The 24,451-nt window shown below is 39.9% G+C and overlaps 1 protein-coding gene across 7 annotated transcripts in view; it reads left to right on the top strand.

Annotated features, from left to right (window-relative positions):
- The first annotated feature begins 15,111 nt into the window (after positions 1-15,111).
- KLHL8 (kelch like family member 8) overlaps positions 15,112-24,451 on the top strand; it is a 57,772-nt gene continuing 48,432 nt past the window's right edge. For 4 of the 7 annotated variants that reach the window (XM_045079387.1, XM_045079388.1, XM_004756122.3 and 1 more), the window contains exon 1: positions 15,112-15,382. The gene's annotated coding sequence lies outside the window, so the exon portion shown is untranslated. Of the gene's footprint in view, positions 15,383-23,844; positions 23,924-24,451 lie in introns of all 7 variants that reach the window. The other 3 variants (XM_004756119.3, XM_004756120.3, XM_004756121.3) reach the window with 1 other exon arrangement.

Raw genomic sequence — 24,451 nt, forward strand, 5'->3', positions numbered from 1 at the left:
TTTCAGAAGTAGGATATAAACAATACAACCTATTACTCTATTAGTTTCACCCTATCAATCAGCCAGTGTTTTTCTTGATATCGGTGCTGATGTATCTATCTCAGTCTAACAGTTTGTTTATTTAACCGATGGTTACATCTCTGAGCTGTTTGTTAGGACTACCAACTAAAGAAACTAGAACTAAACTAACTTTCTGTTCTTCTAATTGTGTTTTTTAAAAAAACATTTTTGGAAGACAGTTTCTCCTGAGAACAGCTAAATAAACAGCTTTAAGAAAGAAAAATGTACTGGCATGTACTTCATCCCTCAAGTCCCAGTGAAATTACAACTTTTCTTTGAAGTCTTTCCTGATCTTCCAGAAAATTGCGTGTTTTTCCAATTCTGTCTTACTTTATAGGATTTGCCATGTGTTAGTGTTGTTATTTGTGTTACAAATAGTTGTTATTTGTGTTACAATGTCTTCCCCTGTAGACTGTAAGACCGAATTCTGGGAGGTTGTTGAACATGCTTTATTCATCACCAGGGCCTGACGCATTGCCTGGGACTCAACACTATTCATCTGGGAACATGGCTACCAGCCAGTGCTTGGATTTTAGCCATGAGAATATGTGGGACCTCAGAAGTTCGTTTTGCCTCTGTTGCCTTCTCATTTGCTCTCCCATTATCAAAGTGGTTGGGATTGATAGTGTTATTTTCACTTTAAAATTGGGGAGACATGGTACAGAGTTAAGTCAATTCCCACAAGTTACCCAAAAAAGTCTTAGCTTTCATTTAAATTTTAAATTGTACTTAAATTTATGTAGTATAAATTTTCTGTCATCAGCCTGCTAAAATGATGCAATGCCCTTCTCTGAAGCTACCTCCCATAAGGTATCTATTAGCAAATCAAGTTCATGTTTTTTCCTAGTATAAGGCAAATATTCCTATAGTAGAAGGAAACGTGACAAATTTTACCAAAAACCCTAGAAGAGAGACTGCTGTTGTTTTAAACTTTTCCTTGACCCTAGTATCAAAGCTAACTGAGAGAGCCATTTGTTTCTTTTTGTTTCCATTCCTTTCACCCTGAAGGTGGAGGGCTTCCTCCGCTACTACTCCTTTACGAATATATTCCAGCAGAGGGAGCTCCAACTGCTTTACAACTATTAATGGAGCCTTCTACCTCCCTCTCCACCTATCCGAGAGACAAATTTTGGCCTAATTCTGGTGCCGAGTAGTCGAATGGGTCTCTGACTTTTCCCTAGGGATACATTAGAAGCTGATAGGTGTGAACAATTTGAAGAGAAAGACTGTATTACATCATTCATCTCCATATTCAATTAAGGTCATATTTAAATATTCATTATGAAGTACAGAACATTAATTTTTTAAAAGATTTTATTTATTTATTTGACACAGAGAAAGAGGTTACAAGCAGGCAGAGAGGCAGGCAGAGAGAAGGGGGGAAGCAGGCTCCCTGCTGAACAGAGAGCCCAATGGGGGGCTCGATCCCAACACCCTGAGACCATGACCTGAGCTGAAGGCAGAGGCTTAACCCACTGAGTCACCTAGGCGCCCTAGAACATAATTTTTAATGCGTGGGTTCGCTAAAGTTAGAGATCATGATAGATGATGATTAAATGATAAAAACCATGCCTCCTCCACTTCCCCCACCTCCCCCGCAAAGATTCAGCTTGTCCAATTCATATCAAAGGATGACACATAGACGGATATTTTTTCCTGGTAAAACAGTACTTTTTAATGACAACATGCTCTATGCTTCACAATCTCATCACTAGGACTATAAGATAGGGATTAGGGGCACCAGGGTGGCTCCCTGGGTTAAAGCCTCTGCCTTTGGCTCAGGTCATGATCTCAGGGTCCTGGGATTGAGCCCCACATTGGGCTCTTTGTTCAGCATGGAGCCTGCTTCCCTCTCTCTCTCTTCCTGCCTCTCTGCCTACTTATGATCTCTGTCTGTCAAATAAATAAATAAAATTTTTATTAAAAAAATAAAGTAGGGATTATACTCCATGCTCTTATGTCTACCTTTCTATTTATTTATTTATTTATTACTTTTTTTAAAATTCCAGTATATACACACTATTATATTACTTTTAGGTATACAATATAGTGACTCAATTCCATACATTACTCAGTGTTCACAATAAATGTATTCTTAATTCCATTTACCTATTTCACCCATCCCCCACCCACCACTCCTCTGATAACCAGCAGTTTGTTCTCTGGATTTAAAAGTCTGGGTTTTTTGGTTTGTCCCCCCTTTTTTTCCCTTTGTTTGTTTTGTTTTTTAAATCCCACATATGAATGAAATTATATATTTGTCTTTCTTGTACTGACTTATTTCACTTAGCATTATACCCTCCAGATTCATCCATGTTGTTGCAAATGACAAGATTTCATTCTTTTTTATGGCTGAGTAATAGTCCTGTTTTTTTATGATGAGTAATATTCCTGTGTGTATGTATAAAACATTTTCTTAATCCATTCATCTATCGATGGACACTTGGGTTGCTTCCATAATTTGGCTGTTGTAAATAGACAAAAATATTTTTACATTTTTTTCATTTAGTAGGTCAAATCCTTAAAAATAGCTTTATATCTACAACATGGACCCCAAACTCATCCCACTCTAAATGTACTGATCCAGGGACACCTGGGTGGCTCAGTTGGTTGGACAACTGCCTTCGGCTCAGGTCATGATCCTGGAGTCCTGGGATCGAGTCCCGCATCGGGCTCCCAGCTCCATGGGGAGTCTGCTTCTCTCTCTGCCCTTCCCCTCACTCATGCTCTCTCTCACTGTCTCTCTCTCAAATAAATAAATAAAATCTTTAAAAATAAATAAATAAATGTACTGATCCATTCAAGAGTTGAATGCTGAATGCAGTAAATTGTTGGCTAGGTTGTGATTTTGAAATATATGTATTTAATAAATCAGAGCAGCTGGCTGGCTCAGTTGGTTAAGCATCTGACACTTGATCTCAGCTCAGGTCTTGATCTCAGGGTCCTCCTGAGTATGAGCCCCACATTGGGCTCCACACTGGGTGTAGAAACTACTTAAAAAACAAATGAAATAATAAACAATGGAAAAATACTGAGTATCTTCTACAGGCTGGCTATGATGATAAAAAAAAACTGCATTTATAAAAATCACTGAGGCTGGGTGGCTCAGTCTGTTAAGTGTCTGCCTTCAGCTCAGGTCATGATCCCAGGGTCCTGGGATCCAGTCCCCCTCTAGCTCCTTGCTCAGCAGGGAGCCTAATTCTCCCTGTCCCTCTGCTTGCAGCTAGCCTTATGCATATACAGGCACATTCTCTCTCTTTCTGTCTCTCTGACAAAGAAATAAATAAAATCTTTTTTTTTTTAATTGTATATTTAAAGGTTTGTTAACTCTGAATTCAGATAAGTCATTCTGACAGAATGTGATAGGTTTAAATTAGAATAATGGTTGTAGAGATAATGTGTTAGGAGAAAATGAGATCTTGTGAACAAAGAAACTGCATAATCATGTTTGATTGGATTTGAGTACAAAAAAGAAAAAAGATTAAATAGCAGATTCCCTATTTCAAATTTTGGAGGCCAAAAGAATTTGGTTGTCACTGAGAAAGTTGGGAATAGTAACTGATTGGAAGTCAGGGCTCAACATGAAAATATTCAATATTTTGATAGGAGAGCCAATGGAGAGATTCAGTAGATTATAGAAAGATTCATGTGAGGGGCACCTGGCTGGTCCAGTCAGTAGGTCATGAGACTTACGATCTTGAGGGTGTGGGTTTGAGCTCCACATTGGGCATAGAGCTTACTTAAGGAAAAAAAAAAGACTCATGTGAGTGGTCATACATACAGAGCATAAGGTTAAACTTCAACATGCATTAGATACCTGAGGGAAGGAGATGTCAGAGGCCTCTATTAGACAGGTCTGCTCTTAGGGAAGAATAGCTGAGCAACAGAGCATTAGAGCACGACCTTTGGTTGGTACTACAACAATGTTTTCCTATAACTATCCTTATGTCTAGAAAGAAGGCAGGTCATTAAAAAAGGAAAAGGCTGACCAACAGGAACATTAAAAGTTAGTCATTATATTTTTAAAGATTATTTATTTATTTATTTATTTGGGAGACCACATGAGCGAGAGTATAAGCAGGGGCAGGGGGTGGGCAGAGGGAGAAGAAGACTCCCCACTGACCAGGGAGCCCAACTCAGGGCTTAATCCCAGGACCCCTGGATCATGACCTAAGCCGAAGGCAGATGCTTAACTGACTGGGCCACCCAGGTGCCTGGTTCATCCTTATTATTAATCAAAGAAATAAAATTAAATATTTGCAAGGACTATACCAAGAAAATAGGATTGATAAAGTTGTTGGGAAATAAACAATCTCATCATCGCTGGTAAACCTTCCTAGGGCCCACTTAGATTAAGATATCACAAATCTTTTGACTTTGTATGCCCTCTGATTTCCTACATTTAGGGAAATATTTTGATGATTTAGCTGTAAGTTATACAACCTAATCGTCTTTTTTGAAAACCAAAAAACTCAGAACAATCAAAAATGAAAGTTTGGTTAAAGGGATAGTAATAGGGGCACCTGAGTGGCTCATTGGCTAAGGGTCAGACTCTTGATTTCCATGCAGGTCATGTTCTCAGGGTTGTGCGACAGAGTCATGCATTTGGGCTCTGCACTCAGTGAGGAATCTGCTTCTCCTTCTGGCCCAACTCTCCCCCCACCCACACCAGCTTGTGTGCTCATTTGCATTCTCTCTCTCTCAAATAAGTAAATAAAAATTTAAAAAAAATAAAAGGATAGTAATAGTAAATCCATATAGTGAAACAGTCTATAATAATTTTTCAATGTTGTTAAAAATAAATACTTTTTTAAAAAAGATATTTACTTGACAGAGAGAGAGAGAGCACACAAGCAGGGGGAGTGGCAGGCAAAGGGAGAAGGAGAAGCAGGCTCCCCGCTGAGCAGGAGCTTGCCAGGACCCCAGGGTCATGGCCTGAGCCGAAGGTAGATGGTTAAACGACTGAGCCACACAGGCACCCCTATAAGTCCTTTCTGACAAGTTATTCAGTATATATTCTCAAGTGAGAAAAAAAATTTAAAAAACTAATATAAATTCATGTAAAGAAAATGATTCAAAGGATACACAGCAAGACATTAACAGTTACTATTTTAGAATAGTAGTATTATTTTCAAATTTTCAACAATAAGCATATGTTGTTGCTCTTATAAGATAACACTAACATTTACTTTTAGTTTTTAAAAATGTGTTTGTAATTTTCTTCTAGTAGTTCAGAAACATGTTTAGATACCATGAAAGCAAAGGAAAAGGAAAATGTCAGGGTAGAGAATTTATATCAATGCACATCCTTTGTATATTCCTGCTGTGAGTGCGTTGACTATCTTTGGTGTATCTTATCATTCTACCCTAGAAATAAACCTGAAGATCAGAATTTAAGTCAGACTTTTTTTTATCTGGGAGAAGACTCCACGAAGCATGGGCAGCAGAAAGGCGGAATGAGAAAGAAAAGAGAAGGAAGCTATTAAATGTGCCTTATCATGCAGAATACCGCTATGGGCAACTGGGTTCAATCCCCAGAGGAATTCTGGGAAACTGTGTAGAAGGTACCTCAGAATGGCCCCTCATCAAGTAGGTGAGTTTGCTGTGATTTTAGTCACCAACTCCCTGTCACTGTTTGAGAGCTACTTGTGAGAGAAAGGGAAAACAGCTAACTCTCCAGCATGGCTAACCTCTCCTGCCTACGGGTAAACCAGGCAGACCAAAAAACCCTCACGTGAAGAGTCACAGATGTCCACACCTAGAAGCCTAGGTTCTAGCTGCATGTTCACTGCCCAACTTCAGGAAACACCCCTACTGACACACTTGCGTAAAAATCCTAACATCTAGAGGTCTTGACCTTTCTAATATTGACTGAGTGACCACCCCCAACCCCAACCACTGAATGTCCACATAGTAATACGAAGATATAACATGAAGGAGTAAGTAGGGTGTGATGATAAAAAGAGGGAGAGGATTAAGAAGATTGCAGTTTTTGTCAGCTGCTCTTTGCTAAACACTGTGTTAGATGCTGTGGAAACAGAAAAGAAGTATAATTTATAAATTCTGGTCCACAGAGCTTACAATAAAATGGAATATGTATATACATGTGAAACTTTAAAGTGATAATAAAGGATGTATTCAGTGTCTGTGCCAGTGATACAGATAACATGCTGAGGAGAGAGGCATTTCCATATTTAAAAGTAGGTCATACACTGACATAGCCCAGACCAGAGGATTATATTACAATTGAGAGTGACAGCACTCTAGGTGATAAGTCCAGCATGAACAACAATGTAATAACAGGTGTGCTGAATATCTTCCAGTTATCTCTATCCTGCTTTATGCCAGAAAAGCTGATGTTTATGAACAAAATTAACAGATTTCCTTGTCCTCTAGCTTCAGCAGCTGCCTTTGGCAGGGGCTTTCACTTGAGGTCAGAGAGAAGGAGAGAAAGGTTGGAGAAAAGTTCTATCCCAACTTCCTTCTCTCAGGGTCACTGCGAGTTAGCTATTTTCCTTTAGGAAGTCTTTATTATAATCAGGAGGCTCTCTACACGTAGCTTTCTCTCCTCTCCACCTTCTAGTAACTACTCTCTCTCTCTCTTTTTTTTTATAAGTTTGTGTGTGGGTTTTTTTTTTTTTTTAAGATTTTATTTATTTATTTGACAGAGATTACAAGTAGGCAGAGAGGCAGGCAGAGAGAGGAGGAAGCAGGCTCCCCACAAAGCAGAGAGCCCGATGCAGGGTTCAATCCCAAGACCCCGGGATCAGGACCCGAGCCGAAGGCAGAGTCTTTAACCCACTGAGGTACCCAGGTGCCCCTACTAACTACTCTCTTACTAGCTCAGGAATATTGCACTGTTCCTAGGAGGTTTTCCTAGAACCTATCTAGACCTTTATTAAATTTTCAAGTTGCTCCTCAAATGTACTGCGGGTTTTCTGTCATCTGTCTAATTAAAAGGATGGAAAGGGGCTCCCTTGAGACAAGAGTGAAATATTTGGCAGAGTTTGAGGAAAGAGTTCCTGTCGTGAGGTAGAGGCAGGTAAGACAGACATTTTCTTTTTAATTTGTTTTCCAAAGAAAAATGACACTACAGATTTGAGGACAATATTCTGAGTGAAGTGTAAACATTCTTGACTGACGTGTAAATGGCTGCTTGCCAATGAGCCCTCTTTGGCCTCATCTGTTTTTTGCTCAACAGTTGTGAGCATAAAGGAACTCTTTCTGTGGGTACCTCGGCCAGGTAGGTACACGTCCAATTATCCTCTGCTCTTCTATGATCCAAGCTTCAGCTGATGATAAAAGTAGCAGCTGAAACCTTCCAAATAGGCTGAACAACAGGCTATTCTATTTTAGTAATCCAGATTGCCTCTGAGGAAATTGGCTGAAACTTTCAGTTCTGATTCTGCTTCCTTAAAAAAAAAATGAACTTATAACAATTTTTCTTGTTCAGCGTTGACTTATAAACCCCCAAAAAGAATCAACTACAAAGAGGATCTGTCAACATGGGGGTGCTGGAGGGGTAGGAGAAGAATAAATGAAACAAGATAGGATTGGGAGGGAGACAAACCATAAAAGACACTTAATCTCACAAAACAAACTGAGGGTTGCTGGGGTTATGGTCATTGGGGAGGGTATGTGCTATGGTGAGTGCTGTGAAGTGTAAACCTGGTGATTCATAGATTCATATTACCCCTGGGGCTAATAATACATTATATGTTAATAAAAAGTTTTTGTTTTTGTTTTTTTTTAAAAGAGCATCTGAAATTTGAGCTACCTTCTGGATCATCTGTGTAAGGATAATGGGTGCATGAGTTCTAGATGATGGCTACACCACAGCCAGCAAGTCCTTCGGAGAAAGAGTTACAACATCTTCAAAAGGTTGCAATGAGATAATCTCAGAGTGTGGACTTAGAGTTTCTATGAAACATGGTCAAGGCGTAGTGAAGTAAATTCACATATGCTGTCTGATTCCTCATCCTTGGTTTAGCATTTTTAATCAGTGGTTTTCATCTGCTGATCTCTTCTTGCTCCTGACTATTGTACCATCTTTCTCTGCTGACCCAGTGAAAAAGCAGTTCTAAGTTGCTAATTAATAAGGAAAGAAAGCCTGCAGGGCTGGGCAGGCCACTATGCCAGTTCCAAAATTTGGAAGCAGCCACGTTTTGTTTATCAGAGAGAGATATTATTCCTTTTACAACTGGAAATTCTCATCCCTCAAGGCCTGTAGTGAGATTGTTTTGGTGGTTTGATGGTCATCAGGGACTCGGGCTCCTTCTGTTCTTTTTTCTTTCTTTCTTTCTTTTTTTTTTTTTTTTTAAGATTTTATTTATTTATTTGAGAAGTAGAGATCACAAGTGGCCAGAGAGGCAGGCAGAGAGAGAGAGAGGTGGAAGGAGGCTCCCTGCCAAGCAGAGAACCCGATGCGGGGCTCAATCCCAGGACCCCGGGATCGCAACCTGAGCTGAAGGCAGAAGCCTCAACCCACTGAGCCACCCAGGCGCCCCTCTGTTCTTTTTTTACCATCTTATACATGACCCAAATAACCTCTTGGTCCAAGATGGCTGCTAAAACTCAAGCCATTACTTCCAGGAAGAGAGAAGGATGAGAGGATCCTCCCAGCAGAATCAACTCTCCCTTTAAGCAGCCATCCCTCAAATTCAATGCAACACTCTAATGAATAGAACTTACTTTGTCAGAGAGGCTGAAAGATAATTTGTTAGCTAGGTACATAGCCATCCCTCAAAAAACCTGGGGTTCTCTTATTCACAAAGAAGGCAAGAAGATACAGGTTAAGCACCTAACAGTATATGCCATGCTGCATTTGTTTTACTTTAAATAAACTAATATTTCAAAAAATAAACTTTTAAGAGATAGACTCCATTATGACACTGAAGATGTTATCAGAAACCTAATGTAATGTAGATCTATATCTTTAATGAAACAAGTACTTCTCTTTTTTTTTTAATTTATCTTTTAAAAAAATGTTGTTTATTTATTTGACACACAGAGAGAGAGAGAGAACACAAGCAGGGGAGCAGCAGGGAGGGAGAAACAAGCTCCCTACTGAGCAAAGAACCTAACGCGGAGCTCAATCCCAGGACCTCAGGATCCTGACCTAATCAGGATCATGGCCTGAGCCAAAGGCAGATGCTTAACCAATTAAGCCACTGGGTGCCCCTAAATTTATTTTTTTATTTATGTTTTTAGTAATCTCTACACCCAATATGGGGCTTGAACTCATGACCCCAAGATCAAGAGTTGCACATTCTTCTGTTTGAGACAGGCAGGTGCCCCAAAACAAGTGCTTTTCATATTTGTTTCACTGTGTCAGTTTCTACCATATATGTGGATACAATTTTGCTCAGAAGTGTATTGCAAATATTTCAAACATAGATGTTGGAAGACAGAGTTTCTCTAAATGTATTTTCTGATGTCTAAAGTCATAATACTTACAGAGTCAGGTAGGGATGGAGGCAAATTGCTCTCATTCTGTCCTTTCCCTTTTTGCTTTGGAGAGAATTCCACAGCTCCCCACATATGCAGTTTGAGAGTTCAACTGTGTGTAGGCAAGTTCACAGGAAATGGAAAGTGATTTGATCTGGGCAGGACTGAGTAGCAAAAATGAAAGGTTAGAAATGGGGAAAACCCAGGTTAAATTATAAATTGTAAAAACTCGCAAACATAAGTAATTTGAACTTAATGCACAAATTGAACTAGCAGTGGTCCTACCAAGGATGCTTTCTGTTTTAGCTCCGTCCACTGACCTGCCCCCAAACCACCCAAAATACTATCACTCTACACAAGAACTGTATATCAACTGTGTAAATATATCCTCAAGTAATGTTCTGTAGCCCAGAGCTGCACTCACACTCCTTCTACTCATTTTTTTTCTTATGTCAAATTTGTCTTTTAGAGATATTCTGAAGCCACCAGTGGGAATTAGCTACTGTCCTTCAGGAAGCAGAATTGTATAGTTGTGATAGGATCTTAGAGCCTACAAGCTATAATATTTACTACTTAGCCCTTTACAGAAAATATTTGTCCTTTATTGCACAAAGTTTATATATATTCATTTATTGCCTGAGTGCTTATTAAACAGTTACTATATATCAAGTACTAGGCTCCTACTTTCTATTTAAGAGTCTTTCAGATAAATGAAAGAGGTAGATAACTAATTAAAATGCTCACTGATAAGTGTTACATTTGGGGCAAAAATAGGTTAGAGTGTGAGCATAACTGTAAGGAACTAACCCAGAATTGAGGAGAGGGCACCATAAGCAGGGAAGACTTCTCATGAAAATAGTATCTAAGTTGGGGCACCTGGGTGGCTCAGTGGGTTAAGCCGCTGCCTTCAGCTCAGGTCATGATCTCAGGGTCCTGGGATCGAGTCCCACATCGGGCTCTCTGCTCAGCAGGGAGCCTGCTTCCCTGTCTCTCTCTCTGCCTGCCTCTCTGTCTACTTGTGATCTCTCTCTGTCAAATAAATACATAAAATCTTTAAAAAAAAAATAAAAAAAAGAAAATAGTATCTAAGTTAATGTTGAATGATGATCGGGTGGTAGAGAGGCAAAGAGGGAAGCAAGCACAGCAAATATAAAGGCCCAGAGAAAATTAGGGAAATGCAAGTATTTCCGAGCTCACAATGGAAAAAGGTCAGCAAAGGTTTAGAGATAGTGACATCAGATTATTGACAAGAGTAATGGATGTTAGAATGGTCTTAAATTAACTAAAATAGTTATAAGCTGGGCCACTGGACAAAGGCCAGAAAATGCAGGCATCTGGTATGTTGTGAGGAAAAAGGCAGGAAGTGATGGGGAAAGGGAAGCTGAAGCACTGCAGTAAATTTGGGTCATGGAAGAGGGTGATAAGATATGGGTCGGGGAGTTGCAGGGAAGTACAAGCCAGGGACTCTCTCTGTCTTGGACCAGGAGAAGTGGTCTTGCTAGTAGTGCTCAGGGTCTTTAAGGATGTTCTCATGTTCTGGCTGTCTCTAGGAACATGCCCTTTGATTGCAAAGCTGTGCCTCCATTGCAAATGAAGATAAAAATTGTCCTCTTCATTAATCTTCCCAAATCCCTCTGTAGGCCCCCCTGAAATCCTATTGGAGATTATAAAGCCTTTTATTTCAGGATTAGAGATAAAGATGCCTTCTATATTTTAGCTTAAAATGCAAATGTCCATTAAAGTTAAAACACTATGATTAATTCAGACCAAAGTACATCAGACAATGAGTCAACAGATATCAGACCTTTTCCAGTTTTAATTTATGAGACTTTGTGGGATTTAGGGGAGGGAAATCTTCACTTATTAAGGCAAGTGGTGTTTATTCTCAAAAGGAGCTAGAGAGGAATCAGTAAAAGCTAAGAAAATATTTGTTGTCAGATGTAGGAAATATGTGTCCTTTTTTTCAGTTGAGGTTAAGGGAGGAAAAAATTTTCCTTGCCCCTCCTAGGATCCCTGGCTGGGTGTGAAGATGAAACTGACCTGAAGAAGTGACCCGAGCAGGAAGCTTTGTACCTTTTAGACAAAGAAGTAATACATTTCTGACAAATTGACAAGACAAAGGGATTTGGGCTGGAGGTACTAAATAGTGAAGTAACTAGGAAGATAAGGGTAAGTTTAACAAGGTTTGTTTATATAGGCTTCTTGGCCTTAAATTCCATTCCTGGTGATGAAAATGTCTTCCTTTGGGGCATCTGGGTGGCTCAGTGGGTTAAAACCTCTGCCTTTGGCTCAGGCTCAGGTCGTGATCCCATCTGGCTGTCTGCTCAGTGGGGTGCCTGCTTCCCCCCCTCCCCACCCCGCTTCTCTGCCTAGTTGTGATCTCTGTCTGTCAAATAAATAAATAAAATCTTTAAAAACAAAAAGAAAGAAAGAAAGAAAGAAAAATGTCTTCTTTCTCCTGGTGCAGGAAGGGCTCTATTTACATGGCAGTTTCTTTTTTGTTTTGTTTTGTTTTGTTTAGATTTTATTTGTCAGAGATAGAGCACACAAGCAGGGGAAGAAATGGGAATTTCTATGATAGAAATAGAAATAGGCAGAGGGAGAAGGTGTCTCTATATGGCGGTCTTGTGAATGTTTCAGGTAAGAAAGGTGAGAGGGTGAGCTGCAGAGAGACCTTCCTCCTTCTGCCATTTTTTTCAAATTCCTTCAGCTTTGTTCAATACGCCAACATGCTATATATGGGGGTAGCATGTCCTGAGCCCCATAAAAGGCATATCTTGTTTTGTGAGATACATTTTTTTTTAAATAATTGAGAGCATTTGGGGGGATATATTACTTTCTGGAGAAGGACTCTTTTCCCTTACCCCAAGTTTATTGACATTTGTTTTGAAAATTTCATTTAATTTTCAGATTTATTTATTTATTTAATTTTTGGGGCGCAATTCTTCTTTCCCAACAAAATCTTCTAGATTGGTGTACCTTGTATGCTCCCCACTTCCCTTATCACTATATGCATACCTTTTCATTTGTTAGTTTTCTGCCCCCTCACTAGAGTGCTGGGACTGTTAGTTTTGTTCACTGTGTTATTTCCCATTTCGCAGTGTCTAGCTCATAGTTCAATGTTCAGTAAATATTCTTGAATAAGTAAATGGTAAGAGTATTGAAATTTTGTTTATATTTCTTTGATGTAGTTGGTTACAAGTAACCAATTGCTTTGTATATGTCAGTAATAAGATAAAAAGCCACTCTGCCCTATAAGCATTTTTTATTTCATTTTAATTTTTTTAAAGTAAACTCTAGGCCCTACATGCCACTTGAACTCATGACCCTGGGATCAAGACTCACATGCTCTACCAACTGAGCCACCCAGGCACCCCTACACAGCATTTTTTAGGAGACACAGTACACCTGATTAAAAAGAAAAGTTCATATTATATAAGAAATTCTATTAGATGAAACCTTGCTGTTTGTGACGATGTAGATGGAATTATGCTTAGCGAAATAAGTCAATTGGAGAGAGACAACTATCATATGATCTCCCAGATATGAGGAAGGGGAGATGCAACATGGGGGGTTTGGGGGTAGGAAAAGAATAAATGAAACAAGATGGGATTGGGAGGGAAACAAACCATAAGAGACTCTCAATCTCACAAAACAAACTGAGGGCTGTGGGGGAGGGGGAGGGAGAGGGTGGTGGGGTTATGGGCATTGGGGAGGGTATATACTATGGTGAGTGCAGTGAAGTGTGTAAACCTCGTGATTCACAGACCTATACCCCTGTGGCTAATAATACATTATATGTTAATAAAAAATTCTATTAGGGGACGCCTGGGTGGCTCAGTTGGTTGAGCAGCTGCCTTCGGCTCAGGTCATGATCCCAGCGTCCTGGGATCGAGTCCCACATCTGGCTCCTTGCTCCGCAGGGAGCCTGCTTCTCCCTCTGACTCTGCCTTCCACTCTGTCTGCCTGTACTCGCTTTCTCTATCTCTCTTACAAATAAATAAATAAAATCTTTTAAAAAAATTCTATTAGAACATTGTTTTATTAAATATATATTGTATTGCGTCATGCTTCCAGACAAATTTTATGAGTGTGTGTGTGTGTGTGTACTTTAAAACTAGTCTTGCTCTACTTTTCTAAGGGCATTGACATTAAATTTGCAAAATACAATGCTCTGAAGAGAAGTATTTCCAAATATATATATTTTTAAAGATTTTATTTATTTATTTGACAGAGAGAGATGACAAGCAGGCAGAGAGGCAGGCAGAGAGAGAGGAGGAAGCAGGCTCCCTGCTGAGCAGAGAGCCTGATTTGGGGCTCCATCCCAGGACCCTGGGATCATGACCTGAGCCGAAGACAGTGGCTTAACCCACTGAGCCACCCAGGCGTCCCAGTATTTCCAAATATTAAGGATTATTTCAATTTGTTATGTAAAAAAGGTGATTTTTTTTTTAAGAAATGAAATTTCTAATTAAGTAGTCATTTGGGGGGTTTTACATAAGATCTTATTATTTTATTTTATTATTTTTAAAAGATCTTATTTACTTGTCAGAGAGAGAGCATGTGAAAGCATAAGAAAGGAGAGTGGCAGACAGAGGGGAAAAGCAGGCTCCCTGCTGAGCAAGGAGCAGGAGGAGGGACTGGATCCCAAGGCCTGGGATCATGACCTGAACTGAAGGCAGAGGCTTAACACTGAGTCACCCAGGCATTCCAAGATGCTACCATTTTTTTTTTTTTAAAGATTTTATTTATTTGACAGAGATCACAAGTAGGCAGAGAGGCAGGCAGAGAGAGAGGGAAGCAGGCTCCCCGCTGAGCAGAGAGCCCATTGCAACCCTGAGATCATGACCTGAGAGGAAGGCAGAGGTTTAACCCACGGAGCCACCCAGGCGCCCCAGATGCTACCATTTTTTAAAGACCACTTTTTCTAGTAAAATCAATACAAACCTATGTTTAACATTCATAAATGTACCTAGGGTTGGATGTATTCTGAAGGAGATTGCTGGGGTTGTAAAAGCTTGAGATGGTTCTAACAAAAGACACATTAGGAGAACATTTAAAAATTTTTTTCTTTGTGCTCTCTTAATCTCCTACCTCCACATTCCACTGACTTTATTGAAAAATTGTTTTATTTCAACATTCTTACTAGCAATGGTTTTTGGCAGTGTCAGCTTAGGTCAATTAACTGCTTCCTTCGGTTTGTCAACTTTGCGCCTGTCTTTATAAACACGGGCTGCTGTGTATATCCTCTGCAGAGCACGCGGGCAAAGTGACAGGAATAGAAACGGAAGTCTTCTCCCTCCCCCCCATTTTAAAAAAGATATAATCCCAAGGAACACTCAGCGCGCGGGAGGGGGAGTTGATGGATATAAAATGAAACTAAATTCTGTATGGCCACTGAAGTGCAGAAACGGAGAACTTCAGAGATACGGATGCGGTGTCCCACCCAGCACTGTTTTTGCAGACGTCCCCCAGGCCCTGGTCTACCTTCCCCCCTGCAGCACCGCACCGCGAGTCGCCCGAGCACTCGCGACGCCCACGAGCGAACGGGGGCGGCGAGGACGTGGGGGCGGGCCCCCGGAGGAGGTAACCAGAAACCACACCTCCCAGGGTGCAGTGCGCAGGCTCCGGCGCGCGCTCCGCTCGCCGCCCCAGAGGCTGCGGCTCTCGAGGCTGAGCCGTGAGGACGCCGGGCGCCGGCCAGGGCTCTACGGGGCCGCGCAGCAGAGCGCGCGTCCGTGTGGTGCTCGCGCGGGGCTTAGTGCGGCGCCGCTGGGTGCTGCGGGAAGGCGCTGGGGTGCGGGAGCCTGGCAGGGCAGCCGCAGCCTCGGCGAGGCCGGCAGAAACCGAGCGGAGGAACGAGCCGGGGACCGAGGTAACTGCGCTCATTCCCCGTCGCTCCTCGCTTCCCTTTGTGCGATGCTGTCCGTTCACGCCGAGCCCTCCCTTACCCCAGCCCGAAACCCGAACGCCGCCCGGGCTTGTGCCTCCGGCTCGCGGAAACTCCAGCCCTACAAGCAGTAACTACAACTCCACAGCTGAGAGGGTTTGGGGCCCATTAAACCGCTGCACGTTTTCCGTCGCTCCGCTCGGCGCGGGGTGGGGTGGGGAAGGGGGACGGGGTCGCATTTCCCGGAGGAAATCCCCCGCCTCTGGCTCTGTCAGCCGCATCGGTGGCCCCCTTGGCTCTCTGCTCTCGGTCCTTCGAAGAGGAGAAGGACAGGCAGGTGTTTGGTGGGGTGCAAGGAATCAGCAGGAGCGGGGCGGCCGGCCTGTGGGCGCGCGGCAGGTGGGCTGTCTCCTGGCCCTGCGGCACGGGGACTCGCCGCCCGCCGGGGGCGGGCCTGCCCTGGGGGCTTGTCGCGGGTCCGGGACTGGCCGGCCGGAGGGGCTCGCCGCCTGTCGGGGACTTGTCTCTCCGTGGGGCTTGCTGCTGTCGGGGTTTGCAGCCCGCGCCAGGTGCCCCTTCCGCGGTGGTGGAGACCTGGTCCAAGAGTGCCTCCTGGTGTGACACCTGCAACTGCAGCCCCTTTCCGAAGGCGCAGCCGCTCCACGGACTTTGTTCTACTGCCCCAGAGCCCGCTGTTTCTTCTTCCTTCCACTCAGTTATGGGCTGAGTTAATTTGCTGGTTTTTTCAGGCAGGGCGGTTAGTCTACAGAGTTGGCAGTTTTCTAGCCCCGGGCTTGTCCTTTACTGGATTTGCACCATCGTAGCATCTGCACACCTGGGTATAAAAAGCGTTGTAAAACGTAATGTATACACTCCCGCTGGGCAGGGTTGAATCAGATGACTTTGATGAAATTGAACCATTCTCAGTATTCCTTTTAATCTGCTGTAATAGCATAACTATTTAGGGCCCTTTATGCTAATGTTGCCACTGTGGGTGGTTACCACGTTTAGAAGACACTTTGGGGAAAGCTTCTTGAAAAACCTGGGTTGACACAAGTATGCTATCTACTAGTTGCACTTTTTCGTTTCTATTTGCATTGTTTTTCTTTCTTATAAGTCGATAATTGTTTCATTATTGCTGTTCTTCATGCTCACTCTATGAGGATACCCTTTCTGCATCTCCCTCGAATCCTGACCCCGGCAGAAGGTCGACTTGGGGGAACAGTCACTGCTTGGCGGTGACTTTTTTCATTGGCTCCTGCTTTTCCTCCTCCTTCCTACAGGCACTCCCTTTAGTTTGTCAGTCAACCCATGACCCGCTTAGACTTTTAGTCCCTTGCTATATTGCCATTGCCTTTTAAAATATCAAATAACATGAACATAAATATAAAAAGGAGTCTTAAGGTAACTATACTCACATGTGCACTTAGTTTCATATTAACGTTTAAAACTAATTCTTTTAGCATTTGATAAGATTACTGTTAATGGTTTTTTAAATGATTATATATGCTGTAATAATTGCACGTTCTGTATTCTGGCAGGAAACTTAATTCACAGGGTAATTTTTAGAAAACAATTATTTCCTCATTTGCTAAGAAAATGAGGTGAATTTTGACACATCCGCCCCAGCCCTTTTGAAAAATAGAGTTTATATTTAGGGCAGTTTCAGGTTCACAGCAAAATTGAGTGGAAGGTACAGATTTACTGTATAGGCTCTGCCTCCATATGACCCCTGCCTGTCTCCACATAGGCACAGCCTCCCCCACCATCAAAATGCCCACAAAAAAATGGCACATTTGTTACAATCAATGAGTCTACATTGACAGATCATTATCACCTAAAGTTTATAGTTTACAGTAGGGTACTGTATATCCTATGCATTTAGACAAATGACACTTTTTTAAAAAATCAAGAAATTTTAGGAGTTGTAGAGAATGGAAATGAGTATTATTATTTAAAAAATGTCTTACAAGAAATATTTTGAACATCCTAAAAATTAATTTCTAGTAGTTTTTGTTTTTTAAAAAAATGGATGTTTAAACTTTAAGTTTCTTATTTTTTCATTTTCAGGAGTTATTTATTTTGTATATTAAGAATTGAAGAGACGAATAAGAAGGAATGCCTCATAAAATAACAAAATGTCCTATTTTTCAGTCCTAAAACTCATTAGCTTGACCATTTATTTTTCTGAAAACCATGTTTTATATTCACCAATGAAGCGAAAGGAAATCAAACATTTTAAATACACTAATTTTTCTTTATTGATGCCAAGATATATCTACACTAGAATGTGACCCGTTAGGCTGGCTGGCTGGCTTTCTTTCTTTCTTTCTTTTTAATCTGTTTTCTCTCTCTTGAGGGTTTTTTGTGGAAGCATCAGGATATAGTAATGTACTAAGTAATCTCAGTTCTGGAACTAGACAACTCAATTAGAATCCCAAGTCTCCATTTGTTGGCTGTATGACCAGGGCAAGTTATTTTCTGAACCTCCATTTTGTTAGCTGTAAAAGGGAAATAAAAGAATTATTATAATAATGTGAAATCATTCTATAAACTGTAATACACTGTAATGTTTATTCATATAACTAGTTTCATGTTGTGTTTTAAAATGCTGCCAGTATATTTTCAGGTAATACTGCTTAAGTAAATACTATCAAACTTTTTTTTTTAAGGGCTGTTTTTACAGGAGACTTTGTTGTCTAGTTATGAATGATTTAGTTGGTTCTTATGAATCAGAGGTGAAATTATGAAAGAGAGTCAAAGGTGCTTTGAGAAAATTTCTGCTTCATCTGTCTGGTTCTTAACCTAGATCTTAACACGCCAATGGGTGTGTCCATAGTCTTAAAAGAGTCTGAACTCTGTATAACTGTACATTGTGGGGAGAAGACCCATAGCTTTCAACAGCTGTTCAGAAGAGGTTCGTCGACAACCCCAGCAAAGGTTCTAAGAACTACTAACATAAGTTATGTAGGCAGGCTTCTTTAGTAAATATTTTGCAGATTATTATTATTATCTTTAAAGTAGGTTCCACACCCAGCGTGAAGTTCAACTTAAAAAAACCCTCAAACTTACAATCCTGAGAGCGAGACCTGAACTGAGGTCAAAAGTTGGATATTTAGCAGACTGAGCCATCCAGGCATTCTTTTCATATTATTTTTAATATTAGGGATTTTTTTTGAACTACCGTGAATGCCTGTTTTCTTCCAGAACTAGAGGCTGATATTAATGTTATACTATGTTCATATGAACAGTAGTGCTGCTGCTTATATATGGAGATGATGCCACTGATTATTGATACCATTATTTTTAGGCAGATAGTGTCCATTCCTCCCCACCCATCTTGATGGGCAATAGAATACTTGACAAGGAGTGATACCCTAATACAATCTAACATGTTAGAATATTATTTTGAAATGCTAAAAGATAATTTGGTTTCCTTAACCTAAAATTTGAACATTTTTTCTTTTCTCAACAGAACACCAAATGCTAAGGAAAATTAAGTATTTTATCTTACAAACTAGATAATGATATTTATGTAATGTATTTGTTGTTATATGATATTTCTTCCTATATAGCACAGAGTGTAATGTTTTATTAATTCTTAATTAATGGTTATTTTGACTTTCAGAATTTCTGGTTCAGAAACAAAATTGACTATCTGCCTATGAAGATTAGATTATAATTGTAATTTTAGGACATTGAAGATTAATCTTACTTGCATTTGGCGATTTTAGAGTTAGGTTAGAGTTCTAAGTTTGGGTTCATTCTTATAAGAGTTGGAAGTGAGCTACATCAAACTACCCTAAGTTTCTTATTAGTATTAGGTTGAGCTTTGGAGCTTTACAGTACGAAGCCAGCTTCTCTTCTGGATCAGTTACCAGTAGCATTTATAGGGCTAGAAGAGAATAAGGTGAATGAGGTAATGCAGCACAAACTTAAGAATAAACCAGTGCAGGGCTGCATGGGTGGTTCAGTTGGTTAAGGAACTGCCTTAGGCTCAGATCATGATCCTGGAGTTCTGGGATGGAGTGTCCCGCATCAGGCTCCCTGCTCATCAGGGAGTCTGCTTCTCCCTCTGACCCTCTCCTCTCTGATGCTTGCTCTTTCACTCTCTCTCTCAAATAAATAAATAATCTTTAAAAAAAAGAATAAATCTATGCAGTGGAGTAATGTCTTTTGGTCTTTTTTCTTGAGGTATTTTTTATTTTCCCCTTTAATATTGGTCAGTGTTTTTGTTTTTTTTTTTTTTGTCTTTTTCTTTTTAAAGATTTAATTTTTTTATTTGAGAGAGAGAGCGTGCATGAAAAGGGAGAGGTCAGAGGGAGAAGCAGACCCCCCAGCTGAGCAGAGAGCCCGATGTGAGACTCAGTCCCAGGACTCCAGGATCATGACCTGAGCCAAAGGCAGTTGCTTACCAACTGAGCCACCCAAGCACCGCTGCTCAGTATTTTCATTTGAACTGCAAAGCTTTTCAAAGCTCAAGTTCCAAAACAATACTTGGGAATTTATGGAATAAAGTAACAGAACTGTATTTGGCTCTCTAGGTTTGCTTTTTATAAAATTAGTCTGAGCCCTATATAAATCTCACAGATCAATTAGAGGTGAATGCCAGCCAGCATTGAGTAATACTTTATGTGTACAAGATAAGTCACTATGCTGCGTCTTTAGTTACTTTAATGCTGAGGATTGCTTAATACTTTAATAATGAAAGTTTGAGTTAAATTAATTGGACATAATTTAAAAAGAATCATTTCAGGAAAAATTTTACTTATGGGAAAACTATTATTTTCAGAAGGTCTATGATTTTATGTGTGTTTTCCTACCCTTGAACTTTAAAAAATTAAAAAATGTTTCCTGTATAGGGAGATTATTATTAATACCCCTATTTTAGTTCTTAAAAGTCATTTGTATATACCATACAGAGATATAGTTAATGTCATCTTTAGCCTTGTGGCAAGAATTTTGGCTTTGTAGTCAGACAAGCCTATGTTGAGTCCTGGGCATTGCCACTTAATCACTGGTGACCTTGGGTAGGTTTCTTAGCTTCTCTGAGCCTCATTATCTATAGCTGTAATATAGAAACAGTACCTGTTCAGGTTGTCTGAGTACTGAAAGAAACAAATGTTAAGTATCTAACTCAAATAATAGCAGTTACTTTTATGGTTTATGTGCCAACTTGTTGACTCATTTAATTCTTATAACAATCCTATACAGTTGGTACTATTGTTTTCACATTCTTACAGGTGAAGAAAAATGAAAGGTTATATAACTTTACCAAGGTCATAGAGCTAGTAAGTAGATAGTATACACTCAAAGCTGACTATAGTCATTTAAAAAAAAAAGTCAAAACAAGAGGAAGATGGGATACTATAGCCAGTCGTCATCTTTTGTTTTAGTGAAAAATGCACCTGAATGTAGATAATTATAAAGCATTTTATTTGTTTGCTGGAAAAAATGGAGTACTGTGTTCCTGACCAAGGTCTCAGGATCATATAATTTTAAAAAGTGAATTTGTAATAATGTAATATTATGTAATATGTTATATGTGATATAATGTCATGTATTAATGTAAAGTTATTACAAAATTAATAATGTTCTTGATTGAATGTTTATTGTATACTAGATACAGGATTAGATACTTTATACATTATTACTTCATTTAAGCTCTAAAAAAAAAAGTTTTGCTAATTTAAGTGGTCTCTACCCCTGACATGGGACTCAAACTCACAACCCCAAGATCAAGAGTTGCATTTTTCTTTCAACTGAGGTAGCCAGGCACCCCCCTTAATATTAGTTCATTTAAACTTCAGAACAACCTTATAAGAAAGCTGAGGCTCAAAGTGATTTTAAGTGACTTGTCCAAGGCTAATAGCTAATAGAGAATCCCAAAGCTTTCTGATCCTAAAGTCTTCTGTTAATCACTGGTTTATGTGCCCTGTTAGATATGGCTAAAAGATTTATCTAAAAATCCAGGCAAACAGGGTGCCTGGGTGGCTCAGTCAGATAAGTGTTAGATTCTTGATTTCACCTCAGGTCATGATCTCAGGGTTGTGGGATGGAGCCTGCTTTTGGGGTGTTGTGCTCAGTGGGGAATCTGCTTGAGATTCTCTCTCTCTGCCTTTTGCCCTTCCCCACTGCATGCATGCGTGCTCTGTCTCTCTCTCTCAAATAAATTAATCTTTAGAGGGGCCTAGGTGGCTCAGTTGGTTAAGCTTCTGCCTTCGGCTCAGGTCATGATCCCAGAGTCCTGGGATCAAGCCTCACACTTGCTTCTCCCTCTCCCTTTGCCCCTCCCCCTGCTCATTCTCTATCTCTGTCTCAAATAAATAAATAAAATCTTAATAAATATTAAATATATATAATAAGATAACAGCTTAGGAATTTTATTTTTTAAAGATTATTTATTTATTTGACGAGAAAGAGATAGCAAGAGAGGGAATACAAGCAGGGGGAGTTGGAGAGGGAGAAGCAGGACCCCCCTGAGGAGGAGCCCAATGCAGGTCTTGATCTCAGGACCCTGGGATCATGACCTGTGCTGAAGGCAGACGCTTAGTGACTGAGCCACCTAGGCGCCCCAGGAATTTTAAACAGAAAAAAAAAATACTCTTATATTTTAGAAGTAAACAGTGATTACCTAAAGCTAGGGTTTTATAGGCCAAACTCAGCTTGTTCTCACTTCTGTAAATAAAGTTTTATTGGAACATAGTCACACTTATTTCTTTACATATTGTCTCTGGCTGCTTTCGTACTACTATGGCATAGTTGAGTGGTCATGAAAGAGACTATATGACTCACAAAGCCTAGAAAGTTTACTGTTTGGCCCTTCACAGAAAAGAATTACTGATCCATGACTTACAATCCTGTTCTTTTATAAATGAAGAAACAGATTTGGAGAGATGAGGTAACTTCGCAAAAATGTAGCTAGTTAAAATCCAATTATCCTGATACCTAAGTCACTGTTTTATCTGGTATACCATACTACCTCTTTTTATTTTATTTTTAAGATTTATTCTAGAGAGAGAAAGTGAGAGTGCACAAGTGGGAGGGGCAGAGGGAGAGGGAGAGAGACTCTCAAGCAGACTCTGCTGAACGTGGAGCCTGTCACTGAGCTCTGTCTCATAACCCTGAGATCACGACTTCAGCCAAAATCAAGAGTGGGACATTTAACTGACTGTGCCACCCAGGCACACCCCTATTTTTATTTCTTAAAGTTTTAATTTATTCATTGACGTCCTCTACACTGAACATGGGGCTTGAACTCATAACTACAAGATCAAGAGTCACATGCTCTTCCAGACTGAGCCAGCCAGGTGCCCCATACTACCTTTTTTTAAGTTCTATAAAATCATTAATTGTATCTTATGGTCATTATATAAGGGACATTAAAGTATTACAAAATGTTTATGACCTAAAAGAATATTTAACTTAGTTAAAACAGGCACTGTAGCTATAATAACAGTAAATATTTAGTCATTTCCCTTTCATTCTTAGAATTTGAAGAACTTTGGGGAATATACTGTATATGCCCCATTCCGTAAATTTCAGTGACCCACTTTAAACTTAGGTTTTCTTGTTTTCCTCCACAGATTTTTCTATAATAAATAGAGACTTTTGGAATCATTTCATTAATTGATTCCAAAACTGCAGTTGCTGTTGGAACCATCCTGTGGTTGGAAATCTACCACATATGCATCTTTATAAAATAGAGATCATAAGATCTTGTATCCAGTTTTCTTTCTCCTTACTTTTACATTATTCATGGAATTTTTTAACATTATTCATGGATTTTTTATTTTAAAGCATTGAGGTGCTATGATCTGATTTTAATTTGGGAATGATAACTGGCAGCAGTAAGAAGGATGCTCTGGTGAGAGAACAGGCTGTTGGGAGGCTATACTCATAGCTGTGAGATGATGGGGCCTGGGACTAAAATGATATTGCTGGAGAGGCAGGGCCAACAATATGAGAGGAACTGAGGAAGTAGAATGTATGAAACTGTGTTATAGTTGGGTAGAGTGGAATGGGAATTTTGAGTACATGGGAGCTTTCACATTCAGTGGGGAGTCTTGATCTTCCAGGCTAGTTTGGGTTCTCCCATAATATCCAGCATTACTCTTTGCTATTGCCTTTACCACATTATTATTATTATCTGTTTTGTCCCAACTGGATAATGCAGGCTCATTAATGGTAGGAATTATGTCATGTCTTAATCATCTTTTTTTAGGGGAGACTTATCTTAGATAGCCTTTTTTAAAGATTAGATTACTTTTGTGTATATATTTTCTTTTAAAGGAAAATAGTAGAAATCGAGAGGTTAAGGTGTTCCTAAATTTCTTCACTTTTAGAATCTGATTCTTTTGAAGCAGTTTTTATCTCAGAGTCATTCGTGTTCTTTTTTTGTTTTGTTTTTTATTTTTTCATACAACATAATCTCCTACTGCCCCTAGTGGACAGATGATGCGGCCTTTAAATGTGTTCTGTCATCATTCTTCCAGTTTTGTCACCGGTCTTCCAATTTTGATGCAGGTATTTACTTACTTGATATTTTGTGATATACATTCTTTTTGCCTGTATCCTCATAGCAAAATATAACACCCTCATCTGTTGTGGCTATCTAACTTTCTGAGTGTTCTGAAGTAGTGCTTTTCTTTGTGGTGAAAGACCAGTTTGTGACTGAAATTTTTATAAAAGACAACAAAGACTAATTACTAGAAAAATTAAAAGAAATGGATGCACAAAATATAAACTTCAATTTTTCAAAATATAGACTTCAATTTTTCAGATTCAAAAGGCATCAACTTATTCTGTCAAATATAAATTTCCTGTAAGAGTTTCTAAACACTCCATTTTTGTACTTACCTCATTGCAGACCTGTAAAAAAAAAAAATTGTGGACCAACTCATTTTGAATAGCACTGCTATAAAGCACTTGTTCGGGTGCCTGGGTGGCTCAGTGGGTTAAAGCCTCTGCCTTTGGTTCAGGTCACAATCTCAGTGTCCTGGGATCAAGCCCTGCATTGGGCTCTCTGCTTAGCAGGGATCCTGCTTGCCTTCC

This window comes from Mustela putorius, unplaced genomic scaffold (genome assembly GCF_011764305.1).
Source record: "Mustela putorius furo isolate JIRA1106 unplaced genomic scaffold, ASM1176430v1.1 tig00000382_pilon_pilon_pilon, whole genome shotgun sequence".
Taxonomy (NCBI): Eukaryota; Metazoa; Chordata; class Mammalia; order Carnivora; family Mustelidae; genus Mustela; species Mustela putorius.